The sequence below is a fragment of the Hemitrygon akajei genome, chromosome 19 (assembly GCF_048418815.1).
Source record: "Hemitrygon akajei chromosome 19, sHemAka1.3, whole genome shotgun sequence".
NCBI lineage: Eukaryota > Metazoa > Chordata > Chondrichthyes > Myliobatiformes > Dasyatidae > Hemitrygon > Hemitrygon akajei.
In genome coordinates, this window is record NC_133142.1 from 39,888,040 (window position 1) to 39,913,852 (window position 25,813).

At 36.1% G+C, this 25,813-nt stretch overlaps 1 protein-coding gene across 9 annotated transcripts in view; it reads right to left on the minus strand.

The window, feature by feature from the left end:
* LOC140741889 (contactin-4-like) overlaps positions 1 to 25,813 on the minus strand; it is a 2,152,419-nt gene that overhangs the window by 1,246,373 nt on the left and 880,233 nt on the right. The window contains exon 1 of one of the 9 annotated variants that reach the window (XM_073072418.1): positions 19,605 to 19,814. The exons of the other annotated variants lie outside the window; for them this stretch is intronic. The gene's annotated coding sequence lies outside the window, so the exon portion shown is untranslated. Of the gene's footprint in view, positions 1 to 19,604; positions 19,815 to 25,813 lie in introns of those variants that run through there. 9 annotated transcript variants of the gene reach the window in all.

Genomic DNA, 25,813 nt, shown 5'->3' on the forward strand with positions numbered 1-25,813 from the left:
AAATTCATAGGTCCATATATTACAGTTACGGTGTTTGACTTTACTTTTTTTGACCCTCAAATTAAATCTTCATTGGATCTTAACACTTGAAAGAAAATATTGTGCCAATGGCAATGCAGCCAAGAAGAAATAAAAACCACAAAGCACTAACATTTCTGACTTCATATTTCTTTCTTAGAATTACTGAGCAGCGAAACAACTCAATCCTCCAAGAGGACTGCAAACTTGTTGTTGGGTTTGGAGGCTTGCATGCCTCAACGACTCAGAGAGCTTTGATGGCTGGAGACAGGGCATTGTGCTTTGATTCTCGGTAGGGTCACCCATGGCAAACAGGTCAATGGGGAGAGGCTGGAGTAAGGGTGGTTCACCAGTTCTCCAGGTTTGTGGTTCAGCTCAGGGCTAACGACCCTGTCTGGTAAAACAAAATTGTTAGGGAAACAACAATGAAGAATCCTTCTACGTCTGAGTGTGATGGTATTCCTGAGTGTCCAGCTGGGATTTGCCTGACTAACAGTAGTGAAAACTGAGAGGAAGCTACTGACATGATGAAGGAAGCCCTATACAGTGATAGAGGACCTTCATTGCTGCCCTATACGCCAGCGGATTCACAAGCAGTAATGTAAAAAAAAACAAATTAATTAAAATTATAACCCAGAACAACTCTCAGATCAAATTTCTGTTTTAAAATCACAGTGTGAAAATATAGATTTTGGTTCTACTTAAATACAATTTTACATATTTAGAAAAAGAAATCAGTTTTTTAAAAAAAAAATGACTGAAACCAATTTATTTCAAAAGTTAGATATTTTCTCTGCTATTTCTGCTGTGGTAGATTCTACTCATCTTTCCAGAAAATTTGATCAATTCCCTGCATTAGAATTGAGGCACCCAAAGATTTAAACTTGGAACATTTGTTGCACACTCAATAATGTGGTCTAGTAAACAAAGAACCTGTACTAATAATTTTGCAGAAGAAGTCAATTACCTGAGAGAGGACTCGATTGATAACACACATCAGGAATTATGAAGGTTTTGCAGTCCAGCTACACACGTCTGCAGTCCCATCAATACTTTAATACATTGAATCAAACAACATGTAGACTGAATGCTTGGCAACACATTTAAGCTCTTTCCAACATGAGTTAATTCAGAAGGGATTTTTAACAACTCTGCAGTATGCCCAGGTAAAGCCTTTAAATCTTTGTTGGCACAGTAATGGGCCCATCATTCTCCCTTCTTATCTTCACATCTTTCAAAGAAAGCATCTAATTTGGTTTCTTTGTGCCAAATGACTTCCTGGGATTATTTATATCAATTTCATCAACTGTTTTAAATGGCATGCAACATACCTATCCAATCGGTCAGTGCATCTTTCAGAACACAAATCAATAGGGAAGTTAAAATGAGGTAAACAAGGCCAGACATGTTCGTTCATAACATTTGAACAAAAGGAATCCATAAAATAAGTTGGCATTATAGACATTCATCTCTGAGCAGAAATGGGATTTGGAAGTCAGTTCAATTAAAGACATGTTTGCAAGTGAAGCTGGAACTGAATTGAAAAGCTACAACTTGGCTTTAGGTAATACATTTGACATGGAAAACCATCCATTTACAAGCTGCTTCTAAGGTGTCAGGAAATAAAATATGTGCCCAGCTAAACAAGGACGTTTTTGGAAGGGTGGCCAAAAGCATTTTCAATTAATTAATTTGAAGAACCTTCAAAGGCGTGGATTGGAGACTCCAAAATATAACAGAAATGGCTGAAGACTCAATTATCAATTTTGTGTACCAGAATCAATCAAATTGTGATGGAAATCTTTGAGGTTTCAAACAGGCCAGTCTCAAGACACAACTATCAAAGTTGGGGAGCATAGTTGCAGAGATGGGGAGGGAGGGATGTTAATAAGTTTTGCAGAAGAAAGACACTAGAACTGCAGAGATGAGATTTATATCCAAAGAATGGAATTTTAAAACTGACTTGTGTTAGAATAAATAAAAGCACAAAATGCTGGCAGAACTCAGTAGGCCAGACAGCATCTATGGGGGGAGGTAGTGATGACGTTTCTGGCCGAAACCCTTCATTAGGAGTGATTGTTGTGTTAGAATAAAGGTCAGTTAGTGCATGCGGAAAAAACAGACACTTGGGCAAAGGCATCAATGGGATTCTTTTACTCTGAATGTAACTAAAAAAACAATGAAGTAGTTGAACACATAGGAAATGGTATCAGATGGTGAGGTCAAGAGATGGGAGTAGAAAATGTTGCAGATGCTGGAGTAGTCAGTGAACATACACTTTGTAACAGAGAGAGTACAGAAACTGTGACATGAGCTGAAGACAATTCAATTTGTACTACCCATAATACAATTGTAAGAAACTATGGTGTTATCTTATTTTTCTTACAAGAAAATACTACTAATGCCCAAACAGCTTCTTGATTAATCACCAAATCAAAGTGACTTTATCATGCTCTATGACACACAACATGGGTAATGTATATATCTTGGGTATTATTGTACAATAAAATCACACAAAGCTGAGCTTTTTAAAGCAACAATTTATTCAGTCATGCTCATCTGAATAATCTTTGAGAAGAGCAAACTTTAAATCCACTCAAGGAACTTGGATGCAACTATTTCAGCTGCAAATACCCTACAATTTAATAAGATGTAATTTCCTTATTTCATGCTGGAATTGCCAAGTGACCAAGAGCAGCGATCGCTACCGAGAAGAAATGTTATAACTGCACAGTGCGAAAGTCTGTGTAGAAGTACATTTCCGATGACAAATAAGGAGGAGCTAGTGCAGAGTAAATAGTTTCATGCTTAGAAGTTCAAGTGATTGGCACAATTCAATCTATGTGCAGAACTGTGTGAGAAAAAGGAATAAAAACAAATCCACAGCTTGTTTCAAATGATTGTATTGTAAATATTGCATGAGTCACATAACTTCCATAATATAACATAACCTTTATTTTTTATTAGCTAAAGACAATACACCATCACTCTAAGTCCTTTCCACCTGATTGTCAGCAAACTGAATGAGACATGATGAAAGACTGACAGAGCTTTATTCAGTGTTATTCCTCACTGAAATAAGAGTAAGGCTAAAAGTAGTGCACTGGTATCTGTAGATGTCATCGATCTTCTGGTGGCCAATTGTTCACAATTCTAATCTGTGGGCTTCAGAGAGAACAATCATTGCCTTATCCTAACAAAATGTATTTCTTTTATTACTGATGACTTAAATGAACAAACTGCAGGTATGACATACACTTTAACGAGAATTAATTGCTTGAAATGGACAGATTTGACAATTTTTCTGCAGATGTTGACAGTCATATTTTTGTTAAGTTTTATTGTATTCTTTAGTCACAAAAAAAAAACAAAGATAAATTGTAAGAATTCAGTTGGTTGTAGAGAAGAGAATTTGCATCCATATAGACTGCAGGGCTCAAAATAAGATTATGTGATGTGAATTTGTTAATTAAAGCTTTATAAAATAAATAATGAAACAATGCTGTTTAGCATGCAAAATCAGCACTGCCAGTTAGTTTCAAATTGTTTAAACATTCTTGTAAGCTTTTAATTATTTACTCCAAGTTTACAATGAAGTTGATTTAGTTTAAAGCATTGTTGGATCAAAAGATATGCCAATTGTTTTAACATGTCAAAGAACAGATTGACTGAATTTTCAAGTATTTTTGAAACTGAAGGGTCATAAATAGGTGATTTAAAAATCAATATGACACTTGCTCTGTGAATAACTAATGCATGATTGCTGTGATCTTCTTAAATGGAAAATGGCTGTTATTAAATCTATGTCAACTTATCAAGATAGAATCAGAAAGGCATGTAGCAGAATTATGAAATAGTAATACAAGGCATGGCTGGTTGATTTCTTACCCCTGTGATGGAGAGCACTTGGTAAACGTACTCCATGCACACAGGCATTCACACACACATAAGCATTGTCTTGTCATTCTGCTGTCGTTGTGCTGAGTGTACACACTTCGATATTCTCCCGGTACATTCACATAATAGCTCCTATACTGCGCTGACGCACTTGGGTTGGCTTTACGGTGTCTTTCCTGCCAAACACGGTGGAATATTCCATTTCTTTAATAATGGGGAACGTATAAATGTGTAGATGTTTAGATACTTCTGTTTATTTTGTAATATAATCATATCTACTTTGTGGAGTGCATCATATTCTAATTTATATGCAGTTTTAAGTTAACGTTGTTGGTAATTAAAGGTGGTACGTCCAAGTGCTGAACAAAATGGATCTCATTGCCCTCAGTGAAGAAGAGATAGATACTGCCGGGAGTTCACACTGGACAATAAAATAAGTAGGGAGCTATTATTGTGCTTTCTGGTAGATATATTTTTGTAAATATTGGCAGTTTTCTTTTCACTATTTTCACTAATTTTTTGAAGTTTGATTTTTGGGAAAACAAAATAAACACCCTTACCTTAATCTGCTAAGTGACTCCAGCTATTTTTCCTTTGGTCATAACCCACATATCTAGCACCACACAAAAGTTTCCACCTTGACTTAGAGTCTTTTCTGTGCAGAAAACACCCACCAGTATGTTATGTGTCAGGAGTGAAGAGGTTTCCAATTAATTGCACAGATTTTGACTTTATTCCATATTTCTTAGTGACATAGGTGGTTATATGGCTATCTAGTTTCCACCAGCTCTGGGAGCAATCCTATTCCCTGCATTTTCCATCTATACTCCACACTGCTTCATAGTCTCTAAAAGTACCTGTGACTGCAAGCAGTACAACTGCAACAAAATTGAGGCTTGGGGTGAAAACTGGACAAATAATATTTGTGTCACCTCATTAGGAGGCAATGAGCATTTCCAACAACACAGCATTAAATCACATCTCACTTACTTGCAATTGCATTCCCTTCAACAAACGCCTCATCATCAAAATCTTCGAGAGGGAACCTCTACTGATCATAAAATTAAAAGCCAGAGGTAAATCAAAAATGAGATCTTAATAAAGTGGTGAAAATGGGGTATCTTGACAAAGTGAATTGTTTCTTGATTCCTCTAGGGCACTTCATCAACTTCAAGACATACTAGGATTGCTATTGAAAATAGAGATGCACATGACTAGAATCTGGATCACAAAACAAACAATGCGATAAGGCGTATTGGTGGAGGCAAAGAGATTTCTGTCATTTTTGAATCAAGACCCTCCAATAATTTGTTTTTTTGGCTTTTGAAAATTCCCCTTCTTTTTCTGTATGAATATGGCCCCAATACTCCTCAGAAAACTTGACATTATCCAAAGCAGTCATCTGAATGATTGGATGTCAGTTTAAAATATTCACTCCTTTAACTGGTGATGCAATGTGTTTACAAGGCGTAACACCTACATGGTGTAAAATGGTTCATCAACAATTCTTTGACATCACCTCCCACAAACAATTTGTATTTATATAGCACATCTGATGTGTCAAAGTTTCTCAAGGTGCAGTAGAACAGTGTTATCAAACAGAATTTGTCACCATGGTTTACAACGTGCTATTTGATCATGTGAGTGGAGAATTATGAGGTAAGTTTCTGACTGCAGAATAGCAATCTTCTGATAATTCCATACAGCCACATGCCTTGTTTACCTTGTCCATGTAATTTTCTGATCAATGGTTAGAGCTTAAGGACTCAAACTGAGACTCCAACCTTTGCATCCAAAAGTGCTCATCTTTTAACTCCTGACTGAATCTTGCCAGAATCAATTTCTATTCCAATATGCTAGATGCTGTGGGCATAGTTAAGCAGTTTTATAATGTGTTGCTAGGACTTTTTTCATTTAAAATCAAAAAGAAATTCCCATAGGGCGGTGAAATCGGCAAATATTCAGGCTGTTTTTGTTGGCATATTTTCATGTTGGGTTGAACTTCAATTGCATTGTTGATGATAAACCCAGGAATTACCAGAACATATAATGGGAATATTACCATTTTTAACCAGTGCCACCTTAAAGTGGTACAGGAACAGTGTACAATATGAATGGAGGGGAATAGTAGTAAGGGTCAAAAGATAGTATTAAGTAATAATTTTTTTCATATATTATTGAGTTCAGATAAAGTTTATAATTGTTTTAGTTGTTAAGTATATGTTTCTTTTATTGTACTTGCAGAATTCAAATTTAAATTCACTGTCATATTCATAAATACATCTGTCATGTGCAATGAAAATCTTATTGCAGCAGCATTGTCGGTACATAGCATCATATAACCAGTATTTATAGAAAATTATAAAACATAAATTATAAATTATACATGTTTACAAGAAAGAACACAATTGGGAAAAAAACTGATGCAACACACACAAAATGCTGGAGGAACTCAGCAGGTCAGGCAGCATCTATGAAATGCATAGATAGTTGACGTTTCAGGCTGAGACCCTTTTTCAGGACTGAGGGAAAAAAATCAATTGTACCAAAAATACCAATGTCATTGATATTCAGAGTTCATGACTAAGTTGAAAGCTGCTTTGTCATGTTGAAGCTATTTGTCATAGTATGTTTATCACAGAGGTCAACATGTGTCTCACTGCTGATATCTATCCTAGTTTCAAGATGATAGCTGTCCTTAATTGACCTACATTAATGCCCCCATTCTCAAACATGGCCAATTAAATATTGTGCTCAACCTCTTTATTAGTTTTTTTTCATAATGGTGTCCCATCCTCCATCTGTAATTGCCCCCAGTACCACAAGTATCCTTTCCTACCTAATCCCAGAATGCACAGGTCCTCAGTTCAAGCCTCTTGTACGTCTACCACACCTTCAACACAGAGCAGGCAGCCATGAATTTCAGTGAATTAGAGAGACCTCCACCGTCCTCTTCCCTAACCTCTATGCCACCTCTCCTCCTTAAAATTCTCTCTAGTCTGTCATTTACTCAAGTTAGACATCACCTCAAAGAATTTCCTCTCTCATTCCATGACCAGTTTTTGTCAGATTTTGTTACTGTGGATCACACTGGGCTGTTCCCTTATGCAAGGTAGCCTTCTCTAAATTCTGGAAGATAGTATAAAAGCTTATTAAAATGATCAAAATAAAGATAGCCTTTATTTCAGGGGATGAGAATAGAGAGGAGTGGAAGTTATTTAAAACTTTGATAAGACTTTCAGTCTTGATAATGAAACAACAGAGGTTCGTAGGGTTAATGTTTGAGACAATGTAATTGTATTTGGAATACAGCTCACATTGACTAGTCTTATGTCTGATTTTAAAAGATTAAGTAATGTCATATTTGTTTTTTTTGGTGATTAATTGAAACTTTTACAGTCTTTAAATGATTTCAAAATTGAGGCTGATACCATTTGTCAGGTGAGGATATAAGAGCAAATGGCCCTGGGGTAGATCAAATTGAGATACAGAGCACCACGATCTAATTAAATGGTGAAACAAACTCCAGGGGCCAAAATGCTTAATCCTGTTTCTTTGTTATTAAGATCAGAAGGAGAATGAAGAAAGACAAAACAGAAATATATCCTCTTTGGAGAATAAATTTCTTTATTGTTAACAGAGAAAGTGCTTCAAAATATCACGCAAATGAATTAGCACAATGAAACCCTGACTAAGTAAATGTGAATCAATATTTTAATGAGTTAGTAATATATACTTTACCAATGCAGGTATCTCTTCTCTAACATTCAGAAGATTACATTTTTAAAACACTTAAATTCATTTTGGGTTTGGGCTCAGAATTTGTATTTAAGTCTGATTTGTCATTGAACCTAGCAGTTTTGCAAAAAGCACTGTCACTATTCTACTGTCAGAAGGGGAAACGTGGTGAAACTGAGGAAAAATTCACTATTGATGACCAGTCGAAAGCAAAATCTTGTATTTAGTCTGTTGCATCAAATGAGAACATTTCCTTAGAGCATGCAGATTAATTTTATTCTTGCACACAAACATATCTCAAAGAACAAAAGTTAAGGTTCACTTTATTAATTAGAAGCAACTGAAATAATCACAAAACTAGTTCTAAACTTTCACAAGGAAACAAAACTATATCATGAGCAAAGACCAAATCCAATCCCCATTTTGAATTGCTTGAATTTGGGTTTTATCATTCCATCAAAGGAATATCACACATGCACGAGGAAGAGAATCACAGAGTTATTGAAGAACTGGAAGAGAAACTTGCAATGGCGATTTCTGCAATGACATTATTGTAAAAGAGGCTTGACTATGGGACAGATGATTTTTTTAATGGCAACAGAATCAGAACATGTTGCAATATGTTGGTGTGTTATATTTTGTAAAGTCCATTCCAGATAGGACTATCACAGTGAACGACAGGGCTCTGGGAGTGTTTTAGAACAGAGGGACTATGGTTCACTGAAAGTGAAGTCATGGATAAACATAATAATGAAGTAGGTTTTTGCCACTGGCCTTCATAGGTCAGAATACTGAGTATATAAGTCAATTGATCATGGTGCAGCTATACAGGATATTGGTGAAGCTGCACTTGGAGTATTGTGTTCAGTCTTCGTAAACCTGCAATTGGAAAGCTGTTATTGAATTGAAAATAGTGCAGAAAAGATTCACAGGGAGGGATTTGGAGGACTTGAGAGAATGAGTTATATAGACCGGTTGGACAGACTAGGACTTTATCGTTTAGAGCACAGCAGATTGAGAGGTGATGTAACAGTGTTATATAATATCATGAGGGGTACAGATATGGTGAATACACTCTGTCTTTGACCTCAGAGTTGAGGAATCAAGAACTACAAGGCACAGATTTAAGGTGAGAGAGAAGAGATTTAATAAGTTGAGAGGCAACTTTTTCACCTAGAGAGTGGTCAGCATATGGAATGAGCTGCAGAGGAAGTGGTTGAGGCATGTACAATATCAACTTTTAAAAGACAGTTGGATAGGTACATGGGTTTAAAAGATATAGGCCAAACACTGCCAGTTAGGACGAGCTTAGATGGGAGCATTTTTGTTGATATGAACCAGTTGGTTAAAGGGCCTTTATAACTCTGTAAATTCTAATATTTAAATGCAAAATAAATTCAACAGAGCTTGATATCAACTATATAAATGCCAAACTAAGCACAAGCTAATAATAGCTTGCACAGTCTCTTTACAGCACAGTGACTCATACTTGCATACTGTAGCAGCAATGAGTCAGTACTCATTGTCTCGATGGTGCACATTTAGTTTAAAGGTCTCACTCAATCTTGCTCTTTAGTTTTGAAATGTTTGTGGTTTTGAATAAAGGTCAGCTGGAGGAATTCCTACACACACATACACACAGGCAAAGTGCAGGCGGGCAGAAACATTAACATATATCCTAACAGTAACATATACAGAAATCTGGAGGGACTCAGCGAATCAGGCAGCATCTATAGAAGGTAATAAATCATTGTTGTTTTGGGCTGCTGTCTTTCATTTGGACTGGGAAGGAAGGGGGAGGGGTTGAAGCCAAAATAAGGTTGGGAGAGGGGAAGAATTACAAGCTAGCAAGTGATAGGTGAAACCAGTTGAGGGGGAAGGTGGGTGGGTGAGGGAGGAGAGGTGAAGTAAGAAGGGACAGGTGGAAAAGGTAAAGGGGTGAAGGGGAAGGAATCTGATAGGAGAGGACAGTGGATCATGCAAGAAATAGGAGGAGGGGCACCAGTGAGAGATGATAGTCAGGTGATGAGAAGAGAAGGAGCAAAAGGGGTACAGAATGAGGAATGGTAAAAGAGAGAAGGGAGAAGGGCAGAAATTGACAGAAGTAAGAGAAATTAATGTCCATGCTATCAGATTAGAGGCAACTCAGACGAAATTAAGGTGTTGTTCTATGAACCTAAGTGCGGCCTCATCACTGCAGTAGAGCAGGCCATGGACCAACATGTCGGAATGGAAATGGGATGTTGAAATTAAATAGTTGGTCACTAATAAGTCCTTCCTTACGTGGAGGATGGAGCAAGGGATGTTTGGCGAAGCAATCCCACCATTTTGTGCCCTGCTGTTCACTATGAAATTCCTGCCTGGATTTGACTGTGAATGGATATGCACATTCCACATCCAGGCTCTCCCCACTGGCCTTCCAGATATCCTCCCACCCCTTTTCTACATTTCCCAAAAGAAGAGTGCATATGGTAGACAAGGATGGACACACATATTTCCATGCGAAGTTAAGGGTATATGCACATGCCTCTCTTAAAGCCAACCGATTTAAATCCTACATATGAACTGTCACTGTTATTTTCTGCATTTTGCATTATTCCCACCAAATTATTATTTTCTTAGGCTTACCAATTTACTCTTTAAGTAGAAAAAATAGTGAATGGCCAGGGATTCCCCAAGTATGAAAATACTTAAGAAACATATTGACATGGTTAACAATATTCAGTATTAAGTGACCTAATAACAGTTCATTTCACCTGAAGAAATAAAGTTCCTTTCAACTCAAATGCATTTTTCTTCCATGTCATCCACATCAAGCACCTTTGTATGCAAGTCCAATTGATGTCTCTAGGAGGGGATTTTCATTTCCTTAACCATCCACCAGCAAAAATACTTCAAGTCGAGCTGGTTATCCTTAACCTTGCTCTATCTCCTGTCTCCAGTATTCTCGATGGACAAAAAAGAGACCTGAATTTTCATTCTGACACAACATGTTGCAAGATGATGAGTCCAAACACTAAGTTCAATTTCCACTCATACTTTCATTCATCCTGAAGTAAATTTTAGTATCACTGGGGAATGGGTACATTAGATCATGCTCACTATAAGTTTTTCTGCTATGAATATATATGCACATCCTATTTCAAGGCTCTCCCATCTGGTTTTACAGCCTTCCTCGTTATACATTTGGTAAATCTATGACTGTCCAAACGTTCCTGAGAGAATGGAACCAAGAGACAATCACTGTCAGCACTGTGTTCCTTCACTTGTGTCGGGTTTCAGAATCAAAATCAGGTTTAATACCACCAGCATGTGTCATGAAATTTGTTAACTTAGCAGCAGCAGCAGTAAATGCAATACATGATAAATATAGAAAAATAAATAAACCAATCAATTACAGAATGTATATATGTATATTAAATAGTTAAATTAAAAATAGTGCAAAAACAGAATTACGGCCTGGTATGGGAACACCTATGCCTTTTAATGGAAAATCCTAGAAAAGGTACTGGATTCAGCCCAGTACATCATGCATAAAGCTCTCTCTACCATTGAGCACATCTATATGAAACATTGCTATAGAAAAGCAGCATCTCTCCTCAAGATCCTCACCATCCAGGCCAAGCTCTTTTTTCACTTCTCCCATCGGGTCAAAGCTACAGGAGCCTCAAGACTTGCTCCACAAGGCTCACAAACAGTTACTACCTCTCAACGGTCAGGCTCTTGAACAAAAGGGGATAACTACACTCATTTGAGGAGTCTTTCATCTTATCATTTCATGATTATTTATTGTTATTTAGTTATATCTGCATTTGCACAGTTGGTTTACAGTTTACATTTCCTGATTTTTACAGTTGCCATTCTATAGATTTGCTAAGCATGCTCACAGAAAAAGAATTACAGGGTTGTATGTGGTGACATGTATGTACTCTGTCAATAAATTTTAGTTTGAATTTTGATATTAACAAGTGAGGTAGTATTCATGGGTTCAAAGCCCATTTAGAAATTGGATGGCAGAGGACAAGAAGCTGTAGCTGGATCACTGAGTGTGCCCCTTCAAGCTTCTGTACCTCCTTCGCAATGGTAACAATGAGAATAGAGCATGGCCTGGGTTTCAATGCAGAAATTACATGGGATTACATTCTCATGCTTATTTTCAAATCATTTTGTGACCACATTCATCTTTGCGTTATCGCCTTGAGCCCTAAATATCTCGGAGCTAGCTACGTGCCTCCAATTCTGACATATTAATATGTTTAATTAGTCTATTAAATGGCAGGCATCAAAGAAAGCTGCCACAGAGCTCAAGGCATGTCTAAAGTGAGAACTTCCCCATTTCAAATAAATGGTCACCACAAATCCCTATCGTACAGAAATGATGATCAAGGAACAATAAATTACATTTTACAATTAGAGTCACAGAGTTGTACTGTAGAGAAACAGACCCTTCCGCTCAGTTGATCAATGCCAAACAAAGACAATCTAAGCTAATCCATTTAGCTTATATTTGGCAAACATCCATCAAACCCTTTTCTAACCAAACTTCTTTCCAAGTACAATTGAAATACTGTTAATATATCTGCCTCAATCACTTCCTCAAATCTTCAGACAGCGCAAATAAAATTTAAACATAGCACTAAAGAAAGGGCAATGTATTCAGCAAATAATCAAGGAAGCAGTCAAAATATCATGTCAAGTCACTTTTATTGTCATTTCAACCATAACTGCTATGTACGGTACACAGTAAAAATGAGACAACGTTCATTTAATTTGCTGCTTTTGATTCTTTGATTTTTGACTACTTACCCAAGGAACAAAATAAGATCTTTGTTTGGGGAGGTGGGATGCAGGTAAGGATATGGTCAGAGGTTTTCTAACAATAATTACCACGCAAAACAACTGATTTACTTCTCTTGCCATAAGCCTAATGTTCCCTAAAACATTTTGATGTGAGACTAGTGCATAGATATTTTAAGTTCATTTTCACTCAAGCAGAACAGAGGTTCCGGAGAAGAGCAATTTCAGGATTGCAGCCAGAAGCACAGGAGTGGAAAAATATAAAAGCTGCTGTCAGTTTTCTTTGTGTTGATAGCAAATACTAAGAGTTTCACTGTTAATGAAACTACAAAGTCGATTGGGTTTAAAACTCATTTCAGATTTTTTTAAAAGGCATCAATGTTGCAAATAGAAAACAGGGAGAGTTCTGTGCTGGTCAGTAGATTCTGGGGAAAGGGATAGTGGTTGTGACTAATTAAAACATATATTGTTCCATATTATTTAGAAGATTTAATAACTTTTGATCAAACATGAGGACTCATGCAAATAGCTTCTACTATGGTTGGTCTGAAACTGAGGAGAGAATGACTGAGAATTAAACATTTACCTATATCAAATTATAATAAACACAATTTCAGAAACTAGTTGTGCATTTACATAGAGTTTTCTTCAAAGAAAATATATCCTCTTCATCCTCATATATTGAAAATCTGTTCTTCAACATGAGATATATTGGTGAAATATAGTTGCAAGTGCAGAGTCTATTTTCACAGTGAATGAGCTACTTAACACACAAACAGTCTGGGTATATACTTGATTCATCTTTATGGCAAAAGGTTCATTAACCACCCTTAATAATTAACTAGTTGTAAGAGGTGATCCACAATCAGCATTGCTTTCATAAGAGCACTCTGTCCAGCTTTGAATATCAGGAAGTGCTATAAAAATATAACGTTTGCAAATACAGTATATGTAGAGAATGGACTTATGGACAATACATTTCATTTCCCATGATTAAATGACTGCCTGTCACCATTCATACTTGGCACAGGTATTTCCAGTTTCTATTTTAGCTCCTACAGATTAGAAATAATCCTTTTGTTATTGATAAGAATGAAAGTTCTTCAACTGGAACATTAACTATGAAATTGTGGACTTTATCATGAGTCCATGCAAAATAAACCCAAGGCAGCAGATGCTAGAATGATTTTGCAAACTATATAAGGTTTGAATGATTAAAAACACACACAATTTTCTTAGCAAGATGCAGAGTTTGCAATCTGTATGGGGATGAATTATATCAAGTCTACAACAGGTAACCCCCAGAAGCCTGCAACACAAGATGCTCTGTAGCATTGTCACTTTCTCTTGAGAGACATGCATGTTCTGCTTACAAATATCTCCAGCATCTGTACTTCAGGCAACAACACACACAAAATGCTGGTGGAACACAGCAGGCCAGGCAGCATCTATAGGGAGAAGCGCTGTTGACGTTTCAGGCTGAGACCCTTCGTCAGGACTGAAGTCTGTACTTCAGGCTATCAGACACTGAATAGAAACCAACATGCTTCTGATTAGTGACTACTTATTTTTTGAAGTAAGCAGTACAATGTTATATACACTCAGTGGCAATGTTATTAGGTACACCTGTATATTAATGCGAACATTTAATCAACCAATCAAGTAGCAGCAACTCAATACATAAAAGCATGCACTCCTGGTCAAGATCAGAATAGGAAATAAATATGATTTAATTACTTTGACTGAGAAACGATTGTTGGTGCCAAAGGGTGTGATTTGAGTATCTCAGAAACTGCTGATCTCCTGGGATTTTCACACAAATCAGTTTTGAGATTTTACAGAAAGTGGTGTGAAAGAAGATCTAGTGAGCACTAGTTCTGTGGGCAAAAACACTGTGTTAGTAAGAGAAATCAGAGGAGAAAAGCTGGAGTGGCTGAAGTTAACAGGAAGGTGACAGTAACTCAGATAACCACACACTACAACAGTAGTGTGCAGAAGAGCATTTCTGAACATACAACATGTTGAACCTCGAAGTGAATGGGCAATAGAAGAGAAGATCACACCAGGCTCCACTCCGATACCTCATTAGGTGGCCACTGAGTGTACATCAATATAGTAAATTAACATTTTCGAAACATTGATATAATAAATTAACATTTTAGAAAATATACCCAAAAGAACTGTGTATGGTTATTGAAATTACTGTGTACTAATAACCCCTTCTATTCAATCTTTTTTTTTGCACTGACATTGACAGACCACAGTTGTAAAACAGTCACAAAAATTCTACTTGGTTTCTTACTTTTTTCTCATCTCAAAGTATCCTTTTTGGCAAACTCTCTTTAACAACATCTTGTACCACCTGGGACAAAACACAGGTCCTGTGAGTTACAGACCTCACTTCCTATGGCACTTGCACTGTCAATCAGCTGAGGAAGACAGTTCATTGAGGCTGCAATGTACAGAATGTTGGTGTTTCTCTTTGAGGATGCCTCACCAAATGACCAGATCGAGTGTCAGTGTAGCTCATTACACAGATCATTTGAAAAGTTAGAATATCACCATCACTTGGTTGTGAACCATGCACCTCCGCAATGCCGATGTCGTTCCCCCCTGCCTACTATGTGACATACCATGGTAAATCCTGATGAAAGGTCTCAGCCCAAAATGTCGACTGTTTACTCTTTCCCTAGATGTTGCCTGGCCTGCTGAGTTCCTCCAGCATTTTGTGTGTATTGCTTTGGATTTCTAGCATCTAAAGAGTTTCTCATGTTTCCGCTATGACACAACTTGTATGGTGCCATCAAATATTATTTCTTTATTTTACTTAGTGATACAGCATGAACTAGGCCCTTCGGCCTCTTCAAACTGTAACACCTAGCAAACCCCGGAAACCTTGATTGTCCAACTTAATCACACAACAATTTACAATGACCAGTCAACTAACCTAGTATGTCTTTGGACTGTGGGAGGAAACCAGAGGACACAGTGAAAACCCATGTATTTAATGGGGAGGATATACAGAAACTCCTTACAAAGCATGCTGGGATTGAACTCTGACACCATGAGCTGTAATAGGGTTGCACTACCCACGACAATACCCTCAGGCGAATTGCATTACCTACTAAAAGGGTTTTCATATTTTTTTTCCTGTTATTTTTCATCTGAATATACTGTTCCAAGTAGAAAGGCAAATTGCAAAATTTACCTTATCTTTTAGAGATCATTCATACACAGGTATCTTGGGAAAAAAAGAATGTTATCATTGGCTTAAGAGATATAAATATCTATACTATATGATATTAAAATGAATCATGGCCCTAATTTGTTCCATTCAAAACTTCCCAAACCTATTAATAAGATTGATTTGAAATTAATAACTTGCTTTTTTATATATTAGATTACTATTCCATATTAACTGTTGCAAATAAATATATTAGGCTAGCCTAAAGATTAAATACTCTGTTTAAACAAAAAAATATATAAAATATTTCTTTGCTTTGATTCTGATACTATATAAGCAATCAAGTGTCCTTAAATCTTCATAATGCTTCCCTGATGAATTGCTGGCCATGATGCCCCAAGCTCAGTTGCTGAAGTGTTTTGAATCACTTGCCTTGGGTAATGGTTGATAGGGTGAATGCAATGGGTAATAATACATTTAAAGAAAGGGCATTCAGGGTTCCAGCTTCCATGACTTCTGAAACAAATGTCTAGATGGTGAAAATAATGCACTGGAAACTCTTTCCACTCCATTTCTCAGGATGGACAAGCATTTGCTGCTGTGCACCCAAATTAATTCCCACATGAAGGAGTCAGTATTTTCAAGTAATGATAGCAAGAGGTAAAAATAGTGGGATGGGGCTAAAGAAAATGGCAAACAAATAAATCAAGTTAAGGATTAACTACATTAATAGCTTTAAATGCTATGCTCAATGATTAACATATGTGTCACAAAATTCAGCGAATGTCAGAATAGGCTGAATATTGCAGACAGCAGCAATGGTACAGCCTTCCTGAATACATTCACCACAAACATTTATCAGTTTTAGCACCGCAACCTGTGATGATTCATAATGCACTGCAGCATGTTTAACCTCTCTGAAGTATCTGGAAATTATGTAAACGGTGTAAACACCAAAGAGTCCCTTCGAGCAATTGGGCTGAAAGATTTTCATCGATAAATTCAGCAGCCAACATTTACTAGGAGGTCAGGCTGAGGGTCATGAGCCCAAAGAGGTTCAGACATTAAGTACAGTCCTGATAGATTCAGCTGCAGGACTTGATTGATACTTTTCCTCATCTTTCCTACTTTATGACAGTGAACTTGAAAATCTGATAGTCTTTTAGGTGGCGAGTGGGCTTTAGTTCCATGCAGTAATAGGGGAGCAGAGAAAAGGGAGAGAGCAATCAGTCAGGCCAATGGTGAAGATGAAGGGCCATGAGGGTTAGTTGAGATTAAAGACTGCAAAAGATAGGTTAAGAATGACAGGATTAAGAATGGAGTTGAGGAGGAATTTGAATCTGTGGAATTCTTTGTCACAGGCAGCTGCGAAGGCCAAGTCTTCATGTATACTTAAGGCAGAGGTTGATAGATTCTTGATCAGCCATAGATAAATTGGTGGAGCAGACTCAATGGGCCAAATGGTCTAATTCTGCTCCTTCATCTTATGGTCTTAAAATTAAGAGAAGAAGGGAGAAATGAATCAGAAGACTGAGTGAGAGAGATAGCAAGGGGAAGGGGGGAATGCAAGATTAGAAAAGGAAAGATACCAAAAATGGAAAGGTAACTATTTAAATGCCAGATGGAGCTTGTGATCATCTCAGTGTGGATCAATGTGGACTGGGGAAAAATTACCGTGAAAAGATGCACGAACATAGACATTGGGTAGGGGAGAGGATGCAAAAGCAAAATAATTAAATGCAGCAGGAGGTGCACCTCTACTTCTGCTGGACACAAGGACAACCAGGAGTCTGCTTGTACTATTTCCATGCAGGGATCTTCATTTCCCTTTAATTGCCAGGTCTCCTTACATTCCTGAAAAACTGTTTGGCCAGTGGTGAACATACAGTGGAAATAAAGACTATGACACGCAGAGAAGTTAAATGATACATCAGTTTGAATTTGAAAGTCAGTTGGCCCATGATGCATCAGAACCAAGTTTGAGATAGCACAATTCTCAGTTGATGCAAACCCAAATGTATTAGGGAAATAAAATTCACCCTTCAAAATCTGCACTGCAGAGGTAAAATTTAGACAATTAAATATAACCTAAAAAAATGAAATCAGCAAAATAAGGCAGGAGATGTTATTAGCAGAAAGGTTCGCGAGGTGAAGTGAATAATTTAATTCTGAGAGAATGTGACTAAAAGTTGAGTCTCAATATCAAAGAGGTTCTTGGCTGCATGTTTGCCTTTATAAAACATCCTGCTTTTGAATTCAGAACTTAAACGTCTTTCTGGTGATTAGTATGTAATGAGTGAGCCATGCGCTGAAACATAATGACCAGCACTTATTTCAGTGTTATATCTCTGTGAATGACAATTGTCGCTGTATTATGTACTCTGTGATATCAGAGATGCTGTTATGGCTACCATTATTTTTATTGCAAATCTGATCCAAAGTAATCACATCACTGAAACCTTCATTAATTCTAGTTATAAATATCTTACTATGCTAATGCCACTCCTTTATGGCTTTCACTTGTTTGTTCTGTTTCTTTTGTGACTGCCATCTCCCAATAAAATTGCTTGAATCTGTGTTTTAGCAAAATTATTTGGCACTATCTAGTGGACAAATTGTTAGCAAAAGCTCAGAAGTTGATAATTCAACAGATAACTTTTTTCAATATGCATACTTTGACAAAAAGTGAAAATGGATGACCAGTAATGCACAACACATCCAAGCACCCATCTAATGTAGCAATCTCAGATTAGTGGCGCCAATGTTAGAGCACAGTTACACAGCGCAGGAAGTTGCTGATGCTATTAGCAGGGTCCCAGATCAGTATGGGATCAAAACCACAAGCTTAGAAATGAGCAGCAATTTCATTACAGCTCATTATCTACATTAACAGATACATTTTTAAAAATCTGCTTTGATTTTTTACTCAGTTAAATAATGATAGTCATTCAAATGCTAGAACAGCATATTTGTTATAAACTGGATACACAAATGAACCGGCCTTCTGAAATAAATTTCTGTCCTCATCGCAGCTGCAAACCTATTAATATCTTCAAATTAAACATTTGTATTTAAACAAATTATCTATTTTGAGTATTTTAAATGTTTCTGTACAGCTTAACTTAAGCTTCTGTTCTAAAGTCAATAACTGCAAATAATGATAAATTTTGCTTTGAACTTACACTATCATTACAATGCATCTTTCACTGTGATTATCAATACACAAAAAAAACTTGCCTAGCTGTAATTGTATCCTGAAATGCTTAATTTTAATATCAATCATCCGTGCAATTACTGTTGCAGTATGATCTCAGTAAAATTACTGTTAATGATAGTTAAATACATGCCTTTTACTAATATTTTGTATGCAAGTTATCTCAGGTTTCACAATGCATGCACGTTTCATCTCTTGGATCCATTACTGAACCACTTTAATTACTCCTTCCTTGGCAGCAAATGCTCTGAATATTTATTCACAATTTGAGGACATCTCTTTCCATCCAAAAGACTATCCCACTGGAGCTAACACAAATTTAGGATGATATAAGATGCTGAACAGCACCACACAGACAAGTCCTAAAATAAAGAGCAATTCTAGATGCTTTTCCCCTCTTGCTTGGATCAATTCATGTCTGTGATAACTAAGAATAGCTTGAATAATATCTTCCCTTCAGTCTTTTGTCTTAAAATTTACAAATATCTTTTAACAAAAAAAGTCACAGCAGAATCCTTGTCAAATCTAGGTGTACAAGATATATTATTTAACAAAGAGCATTTATTGTAACTAAGGCTTGTACTTACAGTTAATGGAGTTAAAAAAACATAATTATCTCTTAAAATTACAAAAAGACTTATCTGATTCCATCATAATCACAAGACAATCAGCATCTTAACTATTTAAATACTAAAAAAAGAAATTTATAAAATAGTATAAAACAGCCCTTAAGACAAAAATTTTTTTTGCACTTACCAAAGTCAATAAGAAAAATCATCAGTTCCTTTGCCACTTTCTGTTACAACAAACAGAGGTTCAACCTTATAGCTAGTCACTGCCTCTGCTACACTGATCAACCACGCATAACAGGCCCTTATGACTTGTCTATATAGCTGGGAGATAATGGAACCATTTTCTCAGCTGGGACCAGACACTTAACTGCTGTACACTGTGCGCTGTGTTTCTGTTCACTGGCACTAATCAGGAAGTGCAGTGCTTCTCAAATGTATTTCCCGAAGCACCTACACAATTAGCACATGAATCACATGTGCACACAGCAAGGTCTTCAGCTGTTCTTAACTGGGTTTCCGTACAGAGATTAGGATTAGAAAATCCAAACAGCTCCTTGTAATTTCTTATTGTCATAGGCATTATGTTAAAGTGCAAGGCTGCTTTATTTTAACTCAAACATCAATCTCACTAACAGTACATGCTCCTGTTATGCTAGCCACATGTTTATGCATAAATGCTTCAATAGCTATTCCCTTAATTTAATTTGAATATTTTATATTTAATAACAATATCACACCAGAATCATCAGGATAGAGCTAACCAGCTGTAACAGAAGACACTAACATCTTCCAATCAAATTTACCTTATAAAATTGCCTGTCTTTCGTTTTGTCAACTCTTTTTTAATATAAGCATTACTGCTTGAACATAGGGTACAGTATGTATATACACTACGCGTAGGGTTTTTAAAGATTTATTTTGATGTCAAATACAGCAACCTGTTCTAATGGCATTTAGCTAACTTACAAATCTTCTATCGCAAAAAACATCATTCATGTAAATATACTCTTAATTAAATGTTACAAAACATTCAAAAGGTTGATTATGTTATTTGCCACAATACATTAAAAGGGTTTGCACTGTAGTCTTGTTCTAAACCAGCATGGTTATTGCGCACATGACAGTATAATTTATTTCACTGTACTGGCAGTTTTATTACTCTGGTTTTCACTGCTATAAAACAATTTCCTGCTCGGGCAAAGATGATGTTGACAAAGTGCACTCATCTTATTTTGTGATAACTAATGTACTAAAGCATCGGAGGAAGAAGATTCTGAAGGCAAACACTGACAGTGCCTTTAATCAACAGGTTATGTGTCAATATTAATAAAGGCAGCTCCCTCTGTCAAGTCTCTAAGCTACTGCAGCAAATTTGTGCTAGCAATTTTTAATACAATAGAATTTGATTATGTCACTGTAACTGTCAATAGCTTACCACATAATTCCCAATTATACTTTTCAATTATATTTGATGTTCAGCAAACTAAAATGCTAATCAGCTTTTTTTAATGATGTCTTAATGAAATTGAAAAATAATAAAATAATAAATAATAATAATAAAAATCAGGCTGCTGCACCTTTAAAAGCCTGTTTAAAGATTATTGTACCAAGACATCTACGGCATCACAAAGGAATGATGCCTTTTCATTTTGTTTTCAAACAACTTGCAGAAAGTGTTCTAAGTAGTTAATGTGCAGTACTGACCAATCAGCTAGCTGCCAACAGTCATCAACCACAGAGCAACAGGGCTCTAAAGAAAGCAACAGTTCTCATGCAATAGGAAAATAATAGTTGCTTAATTTAAGAATTTTTAAGTTTTAAGTTTAATTTTAAGACTGTGGCCATTTCACAAGTTACCCACTAACATGTACCTATTTGGCTTTCACATTTCATGTGAAATTCAATAAGAAACACTGCTATAATTAAGAGAAACAAAGTTGAGGCAATAATTCTGATTACTGGCAACTTTTAAAGGTATCTTCTACAAGTACTGCCAGCAAGAATGTTACTCACAGAGCATCCTACGGAAGTTTGTCACACTGGCACCATGAATGGTGTGTTCTAATTAAGAATGATTTCATTGTTAAAACCGAATACTAAAATTTTATGGACTTGCAGGAAAATAAATATTTCTCCTCTGGTAGTTTTAAAATAATACCCATAGACAAATTAAAAAAAAAACACATTACTTTAGGAATGAAAGCAATACACTGTGAATCAGAATGAAGAATCACATTACCACTGAACCTAGATTTTATTAGAAATTAATAGGTTAATAAACCCCAATGGATGCGATAACTGATGACAATTCCACAAATGAACCTCATAGTCTATTTTTCATGAGTATCATCTCTCAGTGCGTCATTTGCATAATTTTCTAGTCTCTCAGGAAATAAGTCAGTAAATTCTAAATAATTCACATTTGGTGCTCCAGCATCCACTACTAGAATCAGTATTGCTCAGTGATAGCATGGCACAACAGATCACATCTAATCCTACAAAAAGCTGTTTAAATGATAATTAATAGCAGAGGTAAGTGTTCACTGTAAAGCATGGTATATATCAAATTGCGCAGGTCAGATAACAGATAATTTTCTTGAAAAGAAAATCAGTTTAATATAATTTCTATAGATTAGTTGAATTTTTTTTGCAACTATTAACTTACTTGCTTCGTAATATCATTTATCGTGATGATTAATTATAATTATACCGATTCTGTTCCTTCCTTCCTGTTCTTTTCTAAGCAGTTCATGCAAACCCTTCTCAGAAACCTCTCTAAGAACTTGAGCCATCTACTGGCTGCATTTGAAATATCTTTCTCATGTCTCTTCTCAGTCCCTTCTTCCCAGTTTTATTGAAATACCGTGCAGAGAAAAGAATGAAACAAAAGATTTCCAGCTCTCACTGGAGATAAAAAACAAGAATTGTATCAGAAGCAGAATGGAATTTAACTCACTAAAATCAAGGCAAGCGTTGTGAACTTATTTGACCACATTGATCAAAATCAATTCAGTAAGCTTTTCGACAAATGCCCTAATTTAAAAAAAAGTTGCAGTCTTTTTAAGATGCAATACACATTTAAATAATTGCAGTGCAATGAATTAATTCTTACCAGTGCTAGAGATCAAATATATTGCTTTAACATATAACATTTTAGATGTAGTATAGAGTGCTAAAATGGTGGTTAACAACCACCTATATAATATCAGCTGCATGGGTGGAGGAGCAAAACATCTACTTTAGGCATGCTGGGCAATCAGGTCACAAATTACAGCCTAATTGTTTGATTTCTGATAAACTGATACAGCACAATAACGTATCTGATAACAGATCCAATTCAAGCAATTGCTTAGAGCTTCTTGCATGCAAAAATTGTCATGAAGCATGCAAGCATTTTGCAGGGTAATTGGTTTTTACTTAGTAATTAGAACCTAAGAGTTGAGCTTGATATATTGCAGTGGTAACTTGGGGGTCTTTGATTAATATAGCAGAATATGAATGTTTAACAAAAAAAGTTAAATTTCAGATGTAAAGTAACTTCCAAGCAAAAGCCAAAAATAACCATGTACCAGGTAGATTGGTATTCAGTAAACAATTTCTGAGTGATTTAAAGTAAATCACGATAGAATGCTTTATAAACATGTCTGCTACTATTGTTATAGACTCCTGAAGGCTAGCAAATTGGTGCAAAGAATTACTCCTCATAGAGAAGATTATATTGATTCGGGATAGGTCTAGAATATTGTTTGGAGATAGCATAATGATTTTAGTGGGATGAAATCTCTCACAAATTCAGTTTGCATATGATCTAAATGATGCCGATTTACTTTGTAACATCTTTATCCTTTCAGTCTGCTATCACAGCTTTTGAGCAAAATCACCTGAACAAATCACCACTGTTAACTATTTGTAATTATTTTTATGTTAAAGCAGCTCCAATGAAAATTGCTTCAAATTTTACATCGCTGTCTGAAAAGGAAGAGGATATTAAGTCTAACTGATGAAGATTAAACACTTTGAGGAAAAAATAATGGTAGAAATAGTAAGATGTCCCACACAGACAGTGAAGTACTTTTCTCTTTTGATTGTTTTTTCCATCGCTACTGAGAGATGTGTAATTTAACCTCTATTTGTAAGAAAGGGTTTTAAGCAGCTCTTAATTTGCATTGTCTGTTTAAGACAAAGTATCAGAATCAGGTTTATTATCACCGGCATGTGACGTGAAATTTGTTAACTTAGCAGCAGCAGTTCAATGCAATACATAATCTAGCAGAGAGAGAAAAAAAATAAAGCAAAATTTTAAGTAAAATAAAAATAATTAAGTAAAGCAATTACATATATTGAATAGATTTTAAAAACATGTGCAAAAACAGAAATACAGTATATTAAAAAAAAGTGAGGCAGTGTCCAAAGCTTCAATATCCTTTTAGGAATCGGATGGCGGATGGGAAGAAGCTGTTCCTGAATTGCTGAGTGTGTGCCTTCAGACTTTTCAAAATATACAGCATTTCTGTTTTTGCACATTTTTTAATCATCTATTCAATACACATAATTGATTTACTTGTTTATTTATTATTATTTTTTCTCTGTCTCTTCTAAATTATGTATTGCATTGAACTGCTGCTGCTATGTTAAGAAATTTCATGCCACATGCCGGTGATAATAAACCTGATTCTGATTCTGTATCTCCTACCAGATGGTAACAGTGAGAAAAGAGCACGCCCTGGTTGCTGGTGGTCTTTAATATTGGACGCTACTTTTCTGAGACGTCGCTCCCTAAAGATATCCTGGGTACTTTGTAGGCTAGTGCTCACGATGGAGCTGACTAGATTTACAACCTTCTGCAGCTTCTTTCAGTCCTGTGCAGTAGCCCCTCCATACCAGACAGTGATGCAGCCTGTCAGAATGCTCTCCATGGTACAACTATAGAAGTTTTTGAGTGTATTTGTTGACGTGCCAAATCACTTCAAACTCCTAATAAAGTACAGCTGTTGTCTTGCCTTCTTTATAACTATATCGATATGTTGGGACCAAGTTAGACCCTCAGAGATCTTAACACCCAGGAACTTGAAGCTGCTCACTCTCTCCACTTCTGATACCTCTGTGAGGATTTAATATCTAAATATTAATTTTGTTCTTTAAATACACTTGCAGTAGTACTGAGTGGTGAAAGCTAGCTTTACTTAAATATAACTGCAGGCACCAAAAATTATAATTTGGGAAAATCTCTTTGAATCTCTAATTGGTGCAAGCTCTTTAGTTGTGGGAATAGCAGTCTCTGAGTGCAGAGGATTAACAGTTTTAAAAAAATGTGGAGTGTAACCTTACTAATGATGATGCTAGTAATGACCTAATGATAGTAACTGATTTAGGTGCTCCTGTTTAATAGCACACTCACCTTGTTAGTTTTTTTTACATGTCATCTTTGGCTGTCATTATCAAGTGTTCAGTGGTCAGAGTCTGAATTTTATTGGGCTCACACACATTCAGAGTGATCTTGGCAACTAGGCAGTATGAAAGGCAAAAGGCAAATACATCATATGGCAAATGTCACAATTCCTCTTCAGAATGTGGAAAGTAATAACTGCATTTCTTACAGTAAAACTTAATTCAAACCAGAGCTGAAACCTGAGATAAGCTCATGGGGGTGGGGGGGGGGGGGGGGGCCCTGTGGGAGAGTATGATTACGTGACAGCTTGTTGCCATTTTTATCTCTGATAATTTCAGAAGTACTGGTGAATTGGGTCATGTCATTCCAAGCTACAGTCCTTATGGGAATAATGATTTTAAAAAACTTAGACCAACAGAGGTGTCAATCAAATGCATAATTAAAATGATCTCTCTGATAGTTGTATCTGATGTTTGAACTGGTGGTCAAAGTGCAACCTGCTCCAAATACATCAGATAATAGAGTAAAATACTGTGTTTTTAAAGAACAATGGTGCTGGTAAACATTCAAATATCAATGCCTTTGAAACAACCTTCTTCAAAATAGACTATAATGAGTATACTCTGCAGCTTGAGGAAGCAGCTTGCAGTAATTAACATTTCAAGTGACTGCCAGACGACTCCTGAAAAAAAATATTGATATCCAAGGAGTTTTTTGTTTAGGAATATGAAGAACTGACATTTTGTTTCCACTTCTTCTTTGCTAAACCTTAGCATTTCCTTCTCTTACGAACTAGTTATATCAGAACATGTTTTGAAATAACTAACTGGCTTTAAAGCACTGATACAGAAAGGATTTGAAGGACACTATAATAAAGTAAATTTGAGCTTACTTGCTAAAAATCTTAAATGTCACATTATGTCCTGCTGAACTCAATGATCCTTCACTCCAATTATAAAAAAGGCCAATGCTTTAGAATTTTAATGCAAAGGTGGTCTAAATTG